Source organism: Zea mays, chromosome 2, assembly GCF_902167145.1.
Source record: "Zea mays cultivar B73 chromosome 2, Zm-B73-REFERENCE-NAM-5.0, whole genome shotgun sequence".
NCBI classification, from domain to species: Eukaryota; Viridiplantae; Streptophyta; class Magnoliopsida; order Poales; family Poaceae; genus Zea; species Zea mays.
The window spans coordinates 99,081,750-99,100,232 of NC_050097.1; positions in this window are offsets into that span (position 1 = coordinate 99,081,750).

Here is an 18,483-nt window from a genome sequence, read left to right on the forward strand (position 1 = left end):
GGAAAAGCTCTGAAGCCGTTTCTGAGGGAATGCATAGCTATACTTCATTTGATCCGAAGTAATGGTGAAAAAGCTCCGAAGTCGGCCCTAAGGCGATGTAGAGCCATGATTCATTACATCCAAAATAGCGTAAATGTCTCGAAGAAGGGAGTGTATACAAACATTTTCTTTTGAAATATGTGAAAAGAAGGGAAGGTGTTTTTTGCCTTTAGCTCAAGAACACATGATTGAATAAAATTTCACACATCTCAAAAGAAAAGAGACAAAAGTGAAACGTAAATGCAAATATATTACAAAATATCCAAAGAAACTTCACAAAGAGTTTCGCTACTTCGAATCATTACAACAAGTTTTTACACAATTTAATCAATTTCCCAGATCACTCTGCATTGCTTCGTCATACATTTATTCACGGACCTTCAAGATAACATCATCTTCAGCTTTTTTCATAGCTTTGACATAGTTGCCTCAGCTTTGGCATCAACATCCTTTGCTTTGCCCTCAGTAAGTTTTACTTCAATTATTACCTGTGAAGTGGAAGCTTTTTAGCAAGGGTTAGTAAAGCAATCATTAGAACGAGTTCATTAAAATTTAATTAAAGTGAAATGTCAAATACCTTTGGATTTCTCGCTTTGAAGCTTTTTTCCGATGTCCACAACCTTTTTACCTGCTTGTCGTTCCTATACACATTTTTCAGTTAGGATAAGCATGCCCCGCAAAGGATAAAGAAGAAGGTAACAAAGCACGTACCTTCTCTCTATTCTTTATAGATTCTTCAATACTCAACTCTTTCCTGCCCTTCTTCCAAATATCACATAAGAATTTTTTGGACCATTCCAAAGCTTCGATAGTTGATCTTCAAATATGCTTAGTGGAGACTCTGAAGTCGGGGTCTGTGCAAGCCCTCACGTGATTGCAGCCAGCTTTTAGCAGAAACGAATCAGTGCTTCGGGTGCCTGTCCAAGCACAATAGTCCTCTCGAGCCGAGAGGACACCTTTGAAAGCTTGGGTCTCGCTGAGTACCCACCTCATCAAACCCTCCAAGTCACCATCTGAAATTTTTTCTCTTTAGATAGATCCCTGACAGCATAGAAGGTCTTCAACAGCTCATTATGGCATCTGTTGCTGAGGGAGTGTCGGTTGGGAAGCAAAATTCGGTAATTTTCATTCAGCCCTCTCACAAGAACTATTTTGTCCTTTAGGCCATCAATCTTCACCTGAGCACTGCTAAGGTTGACAGCCACTTTGGCCGATACTTGCGTCAGCTTTGTCGTTTCAGCTTCGTGCTCCTTTTTTACCCATCCCAGCTCAGCTTCAAGCAACACAACCTGTTTGTCCTTTTTGACATTTGAAGCTTCGAGCTTATTTTTCTCCTCGCGCATTGTCTGGACTTCGGTCTGACTATTGATGAAATCCTTTTCCAGGATCGTGAAAGATTTTTCCTTTTCTTCACCATCAAACCGATGTCCGGACACTTCGGATCTGAGTTTCATTATTTATTTTTCGGCAGCTTTGCCCTCGACATTCCTCTTGTTCTTCAAGGCCTTGCTTAGGAATAGACCCTTCAAAGATATAAAAAAGGGAAGAATAAGTCATTTCATCAAAGCAACCCGAAGCTAAAAAAACTGATATAAATTACCTTAAGTGTAACAACCCAGTGTTACTTAGGGTTTCCCAGTACCCCAACTTGTGACCATTATCACATGTGGCTCTAATGATGCAAGAAACACCAAACTTAGAGGATTAAAAGCCTAAGAAAAGTCTCTTTCAGCTCAAGAATCATACACTAAGCACATCATGCACCTTAAGAGAGAAAACATCCAAAACCCTAACACCATTCAAATTGGCCATTTGAGCACAAAAGGGAAATTGAGAAAAGACTTGGGAAAAATACAAAATCTTAATATGGACCAATTCACAAAGTTATAGTGCCTAAAATAAACTACAAAACGTAGTAAGGAAGATTGGTCATTTGGATTTTCCAAAATTCCCAAAACAGCCCATGAAGTAAAGCCTCTAGGGAAAATTCAGAAATTGAGAAAACTGAATTTTAAACCCTTCCCAAAGTTCAGGTGTGTTCTCTGTTTTCCAAAACTCGAATACATAAAGTCCAAATATCAAAGTGGCGCCAAAATACCCTAGGAACACCCTGGTGAAGTTTGAAATCAAACTAAAATCATTTGACACGATTTGACATAGGTTTTGTCTCTGTTTGAATAGTGCTGACAGAGCTATCTTCACGCCACAATATCTTCTCACCCAAGCCATATCTTCACTCGGGACTCACACACGACAGAAAGACCTTGGCACGGTGAAGAGACGCTACACAGGATCCTTGGCAAGATATGCACATTTAGGCCGGCCAACAACGTTTGAACTCGGGGAGAATCACACTTCCATGTGTTCGATCGCGTGCTCAAGCGCTCGGCCGCGCACTGGCTGCCCTCTGCGCGCGCGCCGCGCACGGTCGACTCTTGTCCCCCGTGCCTGCTCCCAGCCATGTCCAAGGGCGCCTATAAGTACCTCTGGTGCGCAGCAGTCCGCTCTTCACTTTGCCTCACGCCCCGAGCAGAAACTCCAACTCTAGTGAGCTCTACACCGCCCGCCATCCCTGCCGGAGCATGGCCGTTGTGGCCAGTCCTTCCCGACGACCCCTAGCCTCGCCCTAGCCCCTGGACAGCTTCCCCGAGAGGCGGTGAAGCTTTCCCAAGCTTGAGCTGAGGCATTGCCTCACCGGAGAAGCGAGCACGACATTGTCGGACTTCGGCCAACCGCCACCGTGCGTAGACCGGGTCACACGGTGAGCCATTCTCCAATTCCTTGCACCCATATCATCACTGGCCTTCCCTGAAGCTCCCCGAGCACTTTAATTTGACCCTACCGCCATGAGCAGGCCGAAGCACGCACCACCGGCAAGCCTAACCGCCAGCGCACGCGCCAGCCCACCTCCGATCACCACCGCTGACGACCCGCACTGTGGCAGAACCTCCCAAGTTATTGGGCCCACGTGCACCTGTCCTTGTCTCAAAGACCTCAGATGGCTATGCATGTGCACCAGATAACTTAACAGGATCTGCCTGAGTGTCCCAAGGACCACTGATAAACCACTTACAACCAAGATCACAAGATTAAGTAAACACAAATTACACACCAACATTTTTGCAGTGGGATTTCTTTATAACAAAAGTTACAAGTTACAACAAATTTACATTATGTTTATCGGAGTGATTACAAAAGTGATTCAAAGGAATAAACTTTGAAATGTTATAAATTATTTATAAGTTTGAAATATATGCTAGCTCAATGACAATCCTCAACAAGAAGCATAGAAGAGCTACTTTAACCTTTAAGAAGGCCGAGCCCACCGGCGCTTAGCACCATCCACAACAGCACAATTCTAGTTCCTGCAACAACATGGGTTCGAAAACCCTGAGTACGGAGTGTACTTTCACAAGTCTTACCCGACTAAGGAAAAAGACTCTCAAGGATATGCTCGATTTGGGAATCAAGGAAAGGCTTTTAGCAAGAATCAACATTAATAGTTTGCAGAAAGCTTACTAAAATGAGTCCCCACTTTCAACATTTTAATGCTAGATTAAGTATTAATAGACCTTGTTTGCATCTAGTCTAATTTCATCATCACATTAATCAATATAACATGATTCTTGCTCATTATGATTCCATCCATGACTTAGATTGCAAGTCAGTGACCAAGTCTTCATATTCGAGAAGTAACGGCAATCCTGAATCGATTAATACCCAGCTGGGGATCTCCAACCACATGACATATGTAGCACTTAACCCTTGCATATGTCAACTCGCCACCGGGTTTCTCAAGACCAGAACGGGTTCACACCAACCGAGAGCACAGATACACCACCGTCCAGCCTCTTGCCACAGAGGGTACACTCTACTCTCTCCATCTCTCCACTCCCATTATGTGTTGGCCTTTCTGGTATTGGTCTGCCCGAGGCAAAGCTTACCCATGACGAGGCATGTGGCCAGTTAAAAGGTCCTCGGTCAGCAGACCTACATTCCCTATAATCCTTAATTAACCTGGGTAGAACATCACCTGTTCCTAGCCCATGTCTCGATTTAAGTACTTCCACCCTTAGGATTGTTTGTGTTCCTTAGGATGAAAAGAGCATTAAAGGGAACTTTGGAGTAAGATCCCACCATGCTCCTAATGAAAATATTCTTGCAGGCAGAAGTCATCCTTCCTCAGGATAACCCCTGAGCTAGGCATTAGTGCAAAGGACAAACTCTATCCGCAAGATTTACCTCTAGATAGGGCTAAGCAATTTTTGTAAACAATATTTGATACTTCACCAGAAGTATCTATAAAAGGAATGGATTTCAAGGTAGCCAATGCATCAAAAGGTTTCCAAGCAACTCCTATAAACCTAATGCACATTTCGCTAGACTTAAAGTGTGTAAAAATTATTTAAAAACACAAGGAAGGGGTTGCATGCACCGGGGCTTGCCCGGGATAAACACACGTTAGTGTTTGTTAGACGACGTCCATTTGGCGACCATCCTTTGTCTTGGCATTCATTCAGTTTATCCATCTCCAGGTTTGTCCATCAGCATCATCTTGTGGAGAAGGTCACGCGCAACGACATCTTGTGGTCGACTCAGCTTTGGTTCTCTGCATCACGTAGTCAATAAACGTACCTAAATGGTTTGCATAATGCACATGAATGCATATAAACAGGAATATCACAAACCTGAATAATGCTACACAATAGTGAATTAACCACCTAGCGGTGAGGCGTTGTACCATTTCATACGGAAACACTAATTATGGATATATGACTACGCCCAATTATCACACTTTTCTAGTGTAATCGCATCTACTTCAAACATCAAGTAATAATAAGCTAAGCGCAAGTCTTTTGTCAAAACACCCAATATCAAATTACTCGTCACATTTTCATTCACTATTTTTGAATACCGACAATTTAGAGTAAGGAAGCATATTAATGAATTTTGTACACCACTTAAATCCTAAAGATTTAAAATACTAAAGAACCATGTCCACTGAGTAGTCTTTTTTTATTTCAACTGAAGCGGACCAAATGATGTTGTTCACCTCCAATTAATTTGGACAACTGAAAACAAGATAATAACTATTTATTCATAGTTATCAATCTAACTAATCGATATCTGACTCCAACATTATCGATCACAAACATAGATGATACTAACTACTAGCGTAGGACATCGACTTCATCAATTAACCAAATCGACATAATAACACTAGAAAATCTATTAACTAGCCGATAGAAATACTAAAACGAAAAGCGAGAGCGACGATAGCTCACCAATAATTTAATCCGTCTTCAAGGCCACGAGCACAACTACGATTTCTGATTCTGCCATTACGTCGAGCACGTGGTGAGCACCACACAGGATTTGTTGCTTTATCCAAACTCTCGGGATTTTTCCACGACGCAAGGGATGTTGACGAGTTAGAGGCCTCCAGGGTCGAGCACGACAGGGGGCTTCGGAGCTCAACACAAGTGGCGCACAACTGGAAGATAGATCGTCGGGATCGACGGGCACGTCACGGACGCGGCGTGAATTGACGACGAGGAGCAATGGGGTGTCACAGCATACGGAGAGCGACACGAAGATGTTGGGCACCTACTACGACGTGCGCACAGATTCTAGGGACTCGATGAGCTGGGCAGAGCAGAGAGCCAACCCCCGTGTTATGTTAACGGCAGCGCGACTCAAATGAGACCCCGTGTCTGTACATGCCGACAGCATGGACGAGCAGACATAACACGGAGGGTGCGAGTCTGCTAAGGACGCGACAGGAACAGCTCTGCGGGCAGGACGCGGCCAAGCATCATGGCGTGACGGGGAAAACACAGGCGAGGTGCTGGCGCTGACGAGCTGGATTCCATGGCAGTCGACACCAGAAATTGCGATGATGGAGAGATGAGCAACGGCGGTATGTAGCCATGTGCGCGCGGGGAAGAAGCTTCACGGCACTGGAGATCGACGCGCGCAACAGGGAGAAGCGCCGGCGAGCGGAGAAGACACACGCGCAGGGACTCCACGGCTGGGCACGGCGGCGCTGAGGAAAACTGGAGGGAGCACGGCGCAGGGAGAAACGCCGGCGAACAGGAGCGAGATCCGACCTAGGAGGGCACGCCATGGGAGGGAGATAGTAGGCGCGAGCAGGAAGCTCGACGGCGGCCATGGCCGAGCAGAGGAACTCCGGCCGGGCGAGCGGGAGAGAGAACGCGAGGTCTACCAGGGGAAAAGTAGGGAGCGAGCAGGGCGCGTCAGAGAGCTCAGCACGCGGCAGGGAAGAGGGAGGAGCAGGGAGCTTGGGCGCGCCAGCAGAAGTGCGGACACGGTGCAGCAGGCGTTGGGGCGTGCAGCGCGATGGAAGGAAGTCGGAGATGGCATGAGCGAGCAGCTACTGGGGACGAGCGGCCGGCTGGCTGGCGAGCTGCAGGCACGTCCAAAGCCAACGCGAGACGGCGAGAGGCAAAGAATATGCGGCCAGGGAAAACGATAAGAGAGAGAGAGCGGTGAATAGTGGAATGGAAGAAAAATCTCCAACCAAGGGCGGCCGTAGGAGATAGGTACGTGAGAGATTTTTTTTCAAGATTTCTTTTCTCATTTTTACTTCCATATTTACAAAAACAAAAAGTAGATATTTTGATGCTATCAGATCTTGGTCTCAAAAATATAATCAGGGATGGAACAAAAAAATAAGACTGACAACAATAATTGGACAGGGTTTTGATTTGATGAATACTTCGGAGCTAGATGAATTTTCACCCGTTATTTATATCCGAAGTTTTGGATCTGAGCGAGAAACACAAGGACCAAAACACTATCAGGATACAATACTTAAGATGCTATTAATTTATTTGAAATCAGATAAAAATTTATCTGTTTTCTGGATCCATTTGATTTCTCTACCTAGAATAGTACAATAATGAATAATCTCAATTATTAATCTTGCGCACGGTTTCTTGGTAACGCAAGCGATCCGGAGTATTCTTTCAGACCCAATATTATCTACTATAAAATCAAACGTTAATCTCTGTCTCGGATAATATCGGTGTCGGGTACCGTAATTAGGGGTACCCCCAACACTCCTAAACACGGCTGGTAACCACCCTCAGCACAAACCACAAAGACTGATGGGCGAGGTTTAGGTCAAGACCTCGTCTACCAAGGGACGCAATCTCGCCTCGCCCGAGCCCGGCCTCGGGCGGGAACAGTAGTCCCGGACGAATTCACGCCTCACCCGAGCCCGGCCTCCTCAGGCGGTGGGCGCACCCTCGGTTCGCCCGAAGCCCAGCTCGGGCAGGCTTCGTCGAGAAGCAACCTTGGCCAAATCGCCTTACCAACCGACCGTATCGCAGGCGCATTCAATGCGAAGATCGCTTGACACCTTATCCTGACACGCGCGTCTCAGTCGGCAAGGTCAAAGTGACCGCAGTCACTTCGCCCTTTCACTGACCGACCTGACAGAAAACAGCGCCGCTCGCCCCGCTCCGACTGCTGTGCCACCCACCGGAGTAAGACTGACAACAGCCGAGTTTAGCCTCGGGCGCAACAGGAAGCTCCGCCTCGCCCGACCTTAGGCCTCGGCCTCGGGAGGAGGTCTCCGATTCGCCCGACACCAGGACTCGCCCTCAGCCTCGGCCTCGGGAGGAATCGCGTCTTTGCCCGACCCCGGCCTCGGCCTCAGGAGAAGTCTCCGCCTCGCCCGACCTTGGGCTCGGACCAACCGCGCCACAGGGGATACATCATTACCCTACCCCTAGCTAGCTCAGGCTACGAGGGAACAAGACCGTCGTCCCATCTGGCTCACCCAGGTAACAAGTAATGATGGTTCCCTGCGTGCGTCCATGACGTCGGTGGTTCTCAGCCCCCTACGGAAGCAAGGAGACGTCAGCAGGATCCCAGCCGCACCGCCAGCTGTGCTTCTACAGGGCTTAGGCACTCCTCCGATGGCCACGTTATCGCGTACACAGGGCTCAAGCACTTCTCCGGCAGCCACGTTGGCATGTACACAGGGCTCAGGCACTTCTCTACCGAACACGTTAGCGCATGGCTACACCCCCCATTGTACATCTGGACCCTCTCCTTGCATCTATAAAAGGGAGGGTCCAGGGCTTTCCAGAGGGGGGTCGCGCGGGGGACGAGCAAACGAACAAACTCTCTCTCCCTCGCGACGCTTGTAACCCCTAATACGAGCACCCACGGTGCGAGATAATACAAGCCGCATTCCCCCCTTGTGCTCCATATTGCGCCAACCCATCTGGGCAGGGGCACGCAGCGATAAATTCACTGGTCGGCTCGGTTGAGGGTCCCCCGGGTCCGAAACGCCGACAGTTGGCGCGCCAGGTAGGGGCCTGCTGCGTGTTAACGAACACCTTCCCGTTGAGTTCCAGATGGGTAGTCTTCAGCAACCTCTTCAGCCCGGGACGGTGCTCCGCTTCGGGAGTCTCGAGTTCATGTCCTGCGACGACAGCTACGACATGGTACTCCTCCCCTTGCAGCACGACAACAACGACGGTCGTCAGCTCGCCCGGCGGCGGCGAACTCGAAGACGTATTCCCCCCGTGGAGGAAGAGCAACATCTGTCACACCCGTTTCCCAAGGGCAGAGCCGGGTGCATCGCATATGTGTGCCAGGATCTATTTCCACACATATGTTGACGTCACAAGTGTAATATATCAAAAGAACAATGCATAAAAGCGTAAATAACGATTATATTAACATATTTGTTGGCGTTTCGAGACCGGGGGGGTCCCTGGACCGACGAGTGAAATGTTGTCGTGTGCCCTAGCCCAGATGGGTCGGCGCGAGACGGAGCGCGAAGGGGGGAAAAGGCAGCCGGAGAGAGAGGGAGGTGGAAATCCCGCGGCCTTCGTGTTTGTCCCGCGCCCAAGGTCGGGTGCGCTTGCAGTAGGGGGTTACAAGCGTCCACGCGTTAGGGAGCGAGCGGCCTCACGCGAGCGCCTGTCCCGTTCTCTTCCCCGCGCGGCCAACCCTCTGTAAGAGGGCCCTGGTCCTTCCTTTTATAGGCGTAAGGAGAGGATCCAGGTGTACAATGGGGGGTGTAGCAGAGTGCTAACGTGCCTAGCGGAGGAGAGCTAGCGCCCTAAGTACATGCCATCGTGGCAGCCGGAGAGGTTTTGGCACCCGGTTCGTGTGGTGTCGTGGCCGTCGGAGGAGCGCTGGAGCCTGGCGGAAGGTCAGCTGTCGGAGCTGTCGAGTCCTTGCTGACGTCCTCTTGCTTCTGTAAGGGGGCTGAGAGCCGCCGTCGTCATAGAGCGTGCGGGGCGCCATCATTGCTTGTCTGGCGGAGCGAGCCAGATGGGACGCCGGTCTTGTTTCCCGTAGCCTGAGTCAGCTTGGGGTAGGGTAATGATGGTGCCTCCTGTTGACGTGGTCGGTCTTTGCCCTAGGTTGGGCGATGTGGAGGCTCCTCCGAGGTCGAGGTCGAGTCTGTCTTCCGAGGCCGAGGTCGAGTCCGAGCCCTTGGGTCGGGCGAGGCGGAGACTGTCGGCTGAGGCCAGGGCTGAGTCCGAGCCCTGGGGTTGGGCGAAATGGAGTTCGTCGTCTTCCGGGGCTGAGCCCGAGTCCGAGCCCTGGGTCGGGCGGAGCGGAGTTCGCCGTCTTCCGGGGCTGAGCCCGAGTCCGAGCCCTAGGTCGGGCGGAGCGGAGTTCGCCGTCTTCTGGGGCTGAGCCCGAGTCCGAGCCCTGGGTCAGGTGGAGCGGAGTTCGCCGTCTTCCGGGGCTGAGCCCGAGTCCGAGCCCTAGGTCGGGCGGAGCGGAGTTCGCCGTCTTCCGGGGCTGAGCCCGAGTCCGAGCCCTGGGTCGGGCGAAGCGGAGTTTCCTATGGTGCCTGAGGCCGGGCCTGGCTGCCTATCAGCCTCACTCTGTCGAGTGGCACAGCAGTCGGAGCGGCGCAAGCGGCGTTGTCCTTCTGTCAGGCCGGTCAGTGGAGCGGTGAAGTGACTGCGGTCACTTCGGCTCTGTCGACTGAAGGGCGCGCGTCAGGATAAAGGTGTCAGACCACCTTTGCATTAAATGCCCCTGCGATTTGGTCGGTTGGCGTGGCGATTTGGCCAGGGTTGCTTCTTGGCGAAGACTGGGCCTCGGGCGAGCCGGAAGTATGTTCGTCGCTGGAGGGGGGCCTCGGGCGAGACGTAGATCCTCCAGGGTCGGCTGCCCTTGCCCGAGGCTAGGTTTGGGCGAGGCGTGATCGAGTCCCTCGAATGGACAGATCCCTGACTTAGTCGCACCCATCAGGCCTTTGCAGCTTTGTGCTGATGGGGGTTACCAGCTGAGAATTAGGAGTCTTGAGGGTACCCCTAATTATGGTCCCCGACAGTAGCCCCCGAGCCTCGAAGGGAGTGTTAACACTCGCTTGGAGGCTTTTGTCGCACTTTTTTGCAAGGGGACCAGCCTTTCTCGGTTGCGTTTTGTTCCGGTGGGTGCGCGCGAGCGCACCCGCCGGGTGTAGCCCCCGAGGCCTCGGAGGAGTGGTTTGACTCCTCCGAGGTCTTAATGCCTCGCGCAATGCTTCGGCTGGTCTGGTCGTTCCCTCATGCGAGCTGGCCGTAGCCCGGGTGCACGGTCGGGTCCCAAGTTCTCGGGCTGGTATGTTGACGCTGTCAACGGTTTGGCCGGAGCCGGGTTTGCGAGAGCAGCCCCCGAGCCTCTGCACAGGGCGAGAGGACGGTTAAGGACAGACTCGACTTTTTTACATACGCCCCTGCGTCGCCTTTCCGCAAGGAGGAGGGGGGAAAGCGCCATGATGTGACACCCCAGGTGTCAGTTTCGTGTTATGTCGGGAGATTTGTCCCTAACGCGAATGCTTAGTGAAAATTTCTATTTCTCGATCGTGTCTATCTCTGTCTATCAGGCTTTCTCTTGAAAGTTCACCGAATTCGGAGTTAATCGATCGCGAGAAACAGCCAATTTTGGAGCGTGTTAAAACTTTTAATTCTCGGAACTCATGCAGACTCGAAGATCATTCTCGAATTATAAATCTCATATGAAGCTCTTTAAATCAAACTCTCGACGACTGTTATCTGATCTGAGCCCGAATCTAATTCCTGAACTTCAATCGATGTTCGACTATTTTAATCTGAATCCGTACTCTCAAAAGGAATACTCGATATGTCGCCCTCTAATCAATTTTATCCGACTCGGCCAAATATCTCATGTCCGAACCGAACTCAAAACCCCGTATCGACAGCAATTTTTAAAACTCACGATTCGCCTTCTCCAACAAAAAAATCCAAAGCCGATCGAATCTCAGGAGGATTTATTTTCGAATCACGCGTAGGTAATTATTTTCGAGCCAAATCAAATTAGACTCGACCGAATTAATCGCTCAACCTTCCGTTCGTCCGAACTCTTTTCGCTCTGTTTTTCCGTAGCGACGAATTCCGCAGGAGCAATTGTATTTCGGGAAATAACTAGCGTTTCGATAATCCATGTTTAATCAAAACGCCATAAAATAAAATGAAAAATATTTAGCGCAGCCCGATTACGCGTTTTGGGCCAAGCCCAACCCAGCCCATTTGGCCCAATTGAAACCCTAACCCTAGGGCTTCTCTATAAATATGGGTTTCCCTCCCTTGCATTCTGAAATTTTCCATTTCCACCCCAGCCGCCAACACCTTTCTCTTCCTCCTCTACCATTTTCCAGCCGTGGGCTCCTTCAAGCACGTAGAGCTGAAGCTCCTTCCCCAGCGCGCAGGGGCTTCCATGGCCGGGCGTTCCTTCCCTCCAGCGCACCGAGCTCCCTCCCACGGCTGGCTTTTCTTCTCCCTTCGGCGTTCTGCTCCCTCCAGGCCGCTGCTCCATTTTTGTTTTTCCCCTCTCTCTGCTCTCTCGGTCGCTGGCCATGGCCGGACCGGCCCTAGCTCGAGCAGGTGAGCCGCCGTCGCCCTAGCCGGACCTATGCCCTTCTCAAGTCCGGCCATCCCCGCCTTGCCGTGGATTCCCTCGGCAGCCCCACCTGACCGCCATTTCCTCCAAGTGCAGGCGCCCGGGACAAGCTGCGAGCCCTGCTGCTCCTACTCGTCCATGGCGCCTCCCACGGCGCGGGTGCTCCTCTGGTCCAGCGCGCGCGAGGAATCCCCCATGGCCGGCGCGTGCCTCTGCTGTGTTTCTCCCGGCGAGCTCTCTGCTCGGCCAGCAGCCATGGCCGGACTTATGCCCCTGTGCTCGGCACCCCAATGGTTGGAATCTGACCCCCCTGTTTCCCCTCAAATCCGAGCTCTCCTGGTGTTTTGGTTTGCCTTGCAGAAACTCCCGTGGGCGCTGGAGACGCCCAGCTCACGCCGGAGCTCAGGGCCGCACCTCCGTCTCCATGGCCGTCGCAGCCACCGCGCACCCTTGCTACCCCCTTGACTGTGCGCGAGTGCTCTCCCATGTCGAGCCCCCTCCATCTGGTTTTGGGCTACAGCAGCCGCTGCCCCTTCGCGTCGAGTGTGCCGACACGGATCTACGCAGTCCCGACGCGATGTTGTCAAACTCCGGTAAAAACCCATCGCCCTCGTTGCAACCTATTATTTCTAGCGCTCCATGAAATGACCAAAACCATGCACTGTCATATTCTTGCAGCCCTTGTCGTCGTCACGCCTCGCGCATCGCTCCTCGGCAAAGAGCCCCAAACCGATGGCACACATGCGCAACTTGGATCCGAGTTTGTCAGGTTGATGGATTTATGATTTGCTATTGATGTGATTCAATTGATGACATGCATACATATATGGTGTATATTGATGTTGAATATGTGTGACTGCGATGGTTCATTTACGTGTCGCGAGGGTGGTTCACAGAAGTATTAATTGGTCGTTAAAAACACTTCGTCGTAAAGTAGTGTGTTAGTTGTGGTAAATTTAATAAAGCGTAAAGCATGCTTGGTAATTTCCACAGTCGGCTAAGATATTCATCTATGTGAAAAATATTTTATGTATTCCTCGTGGTGTAGGATAGAGCGAAACGAAGATATAAATTATGTGACATGTGATTAGTGTTTTTAAGATGAGATGTGCGAATGATCGGTTAGTGTTGCACTTGTCTAGTTGATAAACGTTGTCACAAATAATTGTGCTAAAATTGGTCATTAGAATGCAGTGGGCACGTGGTGTGGTTAGATGTGATAAGTAGATCGGAAGTATGGGTTTGTCGAAGCACTATGATATCGAACGTGTATATCGAAGTGCATTGTAGTGGTGATTGTGTTAAGTTAAACGGTAGTGTCTCGGGTGCACGCCACCATATGGTTGTATGCGAGACGAGGTTATGCGCCTGATGAGTTTAGTAAAAAAAATCCATCGGTGTCACTAGTGTTAAGTTGAGGTTTATTGGTGCGTGGAAAGTAATAATGTGCTTAATACCTAGAACTTTTAGTCGATAGTAGAAATTGTTTTGGCTTATATAGAGGCGTGGTGATATGCCAAAGTAGTCGTCGCTTCTCTATATTTATAAGTCGAGTCGTAACGATGTGTCTTATGCGCTAGGTAAATTATGCTTCGCATATGGTGTATGATTGTGCTCACAATTTCGAGTAGACGCTTCAAGTAAGTCAAGTAGATTTGTGTTACAAGTGTGTAATGGAGTTAGTTGTTTTAGAAAAATTATTGAAATACTCGGTTCGTAGGATAAACATGTATGTATTCATGATTGGGAGTAAATGCATGGTGATTTCACGTTGGAGACTGGTAGTTTACGGTTCGTATAAATGGGTCGATGTGCGAATATACTTGTGAACCTGTGTGTTTATAAAAATGTTGTAGTATATGTTGTGTCTTGGATTGCGGCGATAATAGGCAAGCTGACGTGTAGGTTATTTAGCGACTATCTCGTTGCTCTAGTTAGCTGAATTGTTAGATGACTTGGTTAAGCTCGTAATCACGGTGAATTGCTTGTTGTGGTCTAAATGTGTATGGTTACGGTCGTGGATGAAAAGTAGTAGTGTTCATGTGATGTCTAAATTAAAATGCAAATTAGTGTGTGAAGGGCGCATCGGTACATGTATATGTACCGGGTCCGATTATTGTGGTGGATGTGTTGTTAATTGTGTGTGGTGATTCTAGCATACAAAAGGACACGGATAAAAATTTAGTAAGTCTACTTGTTAGTTCTCCCTTGGTTAGGTTAACTCTAACAAATGGTAAAGTGTTAGAATAATTCGAGTCTCTAGATCATGTCAATTCTTGAATTATATAGAAGCTGAAATGTATTAGTTGCTGTTTTGGGCTGCACGTACTGTTTTCGGTGTGCTGTATGTGTGATGAACTAAATTGTGTTTTCTGTAGACATGTGCTATAGAAAACTGGTAGATAACTTTATTATCTTGCTGGTGTTACAATTTGACAGCCATAGGTCTGACAGTTTAGGAGTTATGCTTTTTACAAATTCAGTAACTGAATCTGTCCAAATTCTGTACAGATTTCAGAAATTGTATTGTTTGCTCAATGTAATGTTGCAACCTGTTCATGATCATTATAAGAAAGTTGTAGAGGCTTTTTTTATCTTGCTTGTGTTAGAATTTCATAACTATAGGCCTGACGGTTTAAGAGTTATGAATTTTACAAACTGCTTGCTGTGTTCTGTCCACCGTCAGAACAGATTTCGAAAACTGTGTTGTTGATTTAGTTAAACATTGAATCACTTCTTAGTGATTATAAAAGTTATGTAGTGCAATTACCAAGCTTTCCAAAAAGTCTTGGATCACTATTTTTGGTGGTCTGAAGATTAAATTACATGTGTTTGAAGTGTGAAGACTGAATCTGTCCAGTTTTGGACAGCACAGCCTTCATAGTACATTTTACCCTTGATACATGCTAAACTAGCCAGGGATGTTTATAAATAATTTGTAGAACATTTAATTAGCTTTCTAGAAAGTCTAGGATCACTTTGTTTGGATGTCTGAATCTTTTGTTGTGAATTTTTAAAGTCACAAGTCTGAATCTGTCCAAATCTAGACAGAGCTATTGTATTAGCACTTTTTAACCTTGCTAAGTGTTGAATCATGCCGAAGTGAAAATACCAAAGTTGTAGAGCACGTTTTAAGCTTTTCAGAAAGTCCTAGTTTGTTATTTTTGGGTTAATATTTGAAAAGTTATGATTAAAACAAGTAGCTGCTGTGCTGCTGTCCTAAAAATCTGCAAATGCGTTTTGATTGTTTAGTTCACCCTTCTGGCTAAAAATGTTTGGTTTGCTCTTAAGTAATGTAGACTTGCCATAGCTAAGCTAAAGATGACATGTGTGTATTGTTTTATATGTTTCTTCTTTAGTTGATTGTGATATAGAATTTCCATAGACATTGATGCCTACGTCATCGGTTAAACTTGTGTTGGATGTTTTTGTGTGCTTAATAGAAGAACTAATGAAAAGCCGTAGCTAATTAAATAAATGTTCATACGTGTGATGTCCTGTTTGTGTTGGTTAATTATAGGTAGTAATCGTCATCCTTCCAGTGGTATTGATGTGGTGCGCTCGATGAAGTGTAGATAGCTAATGCTAGCATATGGTTGTTTACGGTGTCTTAAAATTAAGTGTCTAGCTCCCTACCGTGTATCTTTATATATCTTGTGCTACTTTCATTATATTCATACATATGCACCTTGCATCTCATTTAGAACCGAGAGATGACGATCGTGCAAGTGATGTGGTGCCACCCACAAGATGCAGTCGGTGGACGACCCAAGGAAGATTGGACTTAACCAGTGGATGCTCGCCAAGCGAGTACCCCCCAGCAAACACTATCTAAGTGTTAAAATAAAGGCAAGCCCCGGTTTTATGCATAACCGTTATATATGCTATTTTACTGCACTTAATGTTTGTAGGCTTGTACTATGCACTTAAGTGTAGGAGTTGTCTGAAACCCTAGTTGCATGAACTCAGGATACCTTTGAGATGGATACTAGTATGCTAGGTCGAGTAGCTGCCTTGCTAATTAGGGATCTCGGTAGAAGTCGAGTGATTTTTCTAGCACTCGCGCGAGGTCAGGAATTGGTTGTATTCACTTTGATAACAGAATGATGATGGTCTGTGGACACGGGTCCATGGGGACGCGTGGTCTACGAGACGGAAATTGGAATAAGGATTAACGTGCGGATACCTGTGTCAAGCGTTTGAACGTACTAAACACATACCGAGAAATATGGTAAATCGGTAAGCCTAGTACCTGAGTGAACCTGCCCGCAGATTGCCCTCCTCACGCGACCTGAGACGTGGTCTCCCATTCCGGTTATGGTGGGTACAAGTGCGGTCACTGCACGACGGCAGTCGGGGTCAGTGAGGCATTGTACGCCAAGGCGGTGAGCCCCTTTCTGTTGCCAGGGAATCGATGGGGACGGTTGATGTGTGTGGGGACGGAGTGCCTCGCCACGTCGTGTGTTTAGGTTTACCTTGCAAGGATAAAAAACTCGATTCGAATCGTCTGCTTCTCGCAGCTAATGAGACTGCTTGATCCATTGTACTGCATTGAGTAATAAGTGGAAATGAGGTGAATGGCAAAAAGATGTTGATTGATAAAATGTTTGATACCATGTATGATTAGCTAGGTACACATCTAGTCTAAAGGATTCTACTAAAACTTGAAAAGCTAAAACTTGTTTTTAGACTCAGCTAGTGCTTTTGGCAAACCAAACCCCACAGCCAAACAGCTGCATGTCTAGAGGTAGAGGAGTAGACTCCTCACACCGGGTAAGTCTAGCTGAGTATTAGTATACTCAGCCTTGCTTGTGGCATAATTTTTGCAGGTACTCCTTAGGATGATTGGTTGATGGTGTGACTTGGCCTTTATCCCTGCCACCGGGATAGATGGTCGAGTGGGTTACTGCTTCCGCAGGAGAGGACCAGGAGGAGTAGTGTGGCCAGGCTTCGCCATGTTACTCGGTTTTCTCCGTTAGTTATTTCCGCTGCATTAAAACTTATTGTTATTATTTCTGAAACTCCGATAATGTAATCACTAATGATACTTTCTTAATTTATGGTATTATGCTTTATTGTATTTCTCTGTGCCTCACCTTCGAGTGAGCTAGTGGTATTCGATCCTGGTAAGTGGCTTTATCGGACTAGATCCGAGGGACTGACGGGTTATTCCTGTTTAAGTGTGTTGCTGCCCTTAAGGGTGCGACTTGGGCACTTAAGCTGGAATAATTCGGGCAGTTCCGCCACAGCTGGTATCGGAGCGAATACCATTACAGAGAAGTCAATAAGTCATAATTACCAACCTTTTCTAAAGTAAAATTTGCTTAGAAACCAATGTTGGATAAATCGTCAGGACGATAAGGTTAGACCTAGGATGTGAAGCCCTAGGAATAGATGGGTAGCTAGGTGGCTAGTTATTTAGGCCATAAAGGCTACTACTACTATTAATAAGGATGCTGTAGAAGCACCCGAAAAATTAATTAGGTCTGAGAAGACGACTAGAATGAGCATGCATCATGATTGTCGCATAATTATTATTTGTGCATCAACATGCTTCTCTCACCTTTATTCCAATGATAGGAACTTGTAAATAATGTGATGTACTGCTATGTTAAAAATGCCTTACCTCGTGTCAGATTGGTAAGTCTTGTTAGGTCGTGTTATGTGTTTCTCTTGTCTTGCTATCTAGGTGGTACTATGATTGTTAAACCCTTTTTGCAAAAAAAAAAGAGTTTGTTGCTTGTTCTGTTCATAAAAAGACCCCCTCCAAACAACCTTGAGATTAGCAAGTGAAACCTCTTAAAAATATATTTTCATGCTTGTGTGGGTATTTTCTAACCCTTGTGTGTTTCACCCTGACGTGCACCTGCACAGCTTATAGACCCCCACAGCTTGACCGCTAGACCAACCCAAGTCTCCTTGTGCACTTGTGTCAAAAAAAAATTTGTTGTTGGTGTCTAGTTGCGCAAACCCTATCAAGGCCACGTTTCTTTCCATAAATCCTTGCTCCTAAAACTTCATAGCATTTCTATTAATCATCCTAGCTGATCCTGTTTGCCTACCTCTCCTTTTGCCTGGATTTGGTAATCCTTTTTCTTGTAAATCATATTTGCCTTACCAACCAAATCCCCTATTGATTCTGCCCCGTTATCTGGTTATCTGCTATAACCCGTTCTCAAGTATCGGATGTTGATTTGCCTAAATCTCTCATTTCTGGTCAGTCTCATACCCCTCCACCGAGGATCATGATGTTGTGATCAATTTAATCTCTAAACAATGTATCCATTTGGTTCAATGAATGTTGATGTTGTCTTTAGTTCTCTCATGTCTCTAAAAACTCAATGATCTTGATCTCATGGTCAGCTCCTTCTCATATCAAATGTCGTATCAATCTTGGACTGATAATCCCCATGATGATCATAAAATAGTTCTCTAAGTTGAAGAAAATTCTCATGTGATGCTCTTTTGCCAACAATCTTTACTTCAACTTCAGTCACATTTTCTGAGCCATATTCTCATGGGCTCCATCTAATTATG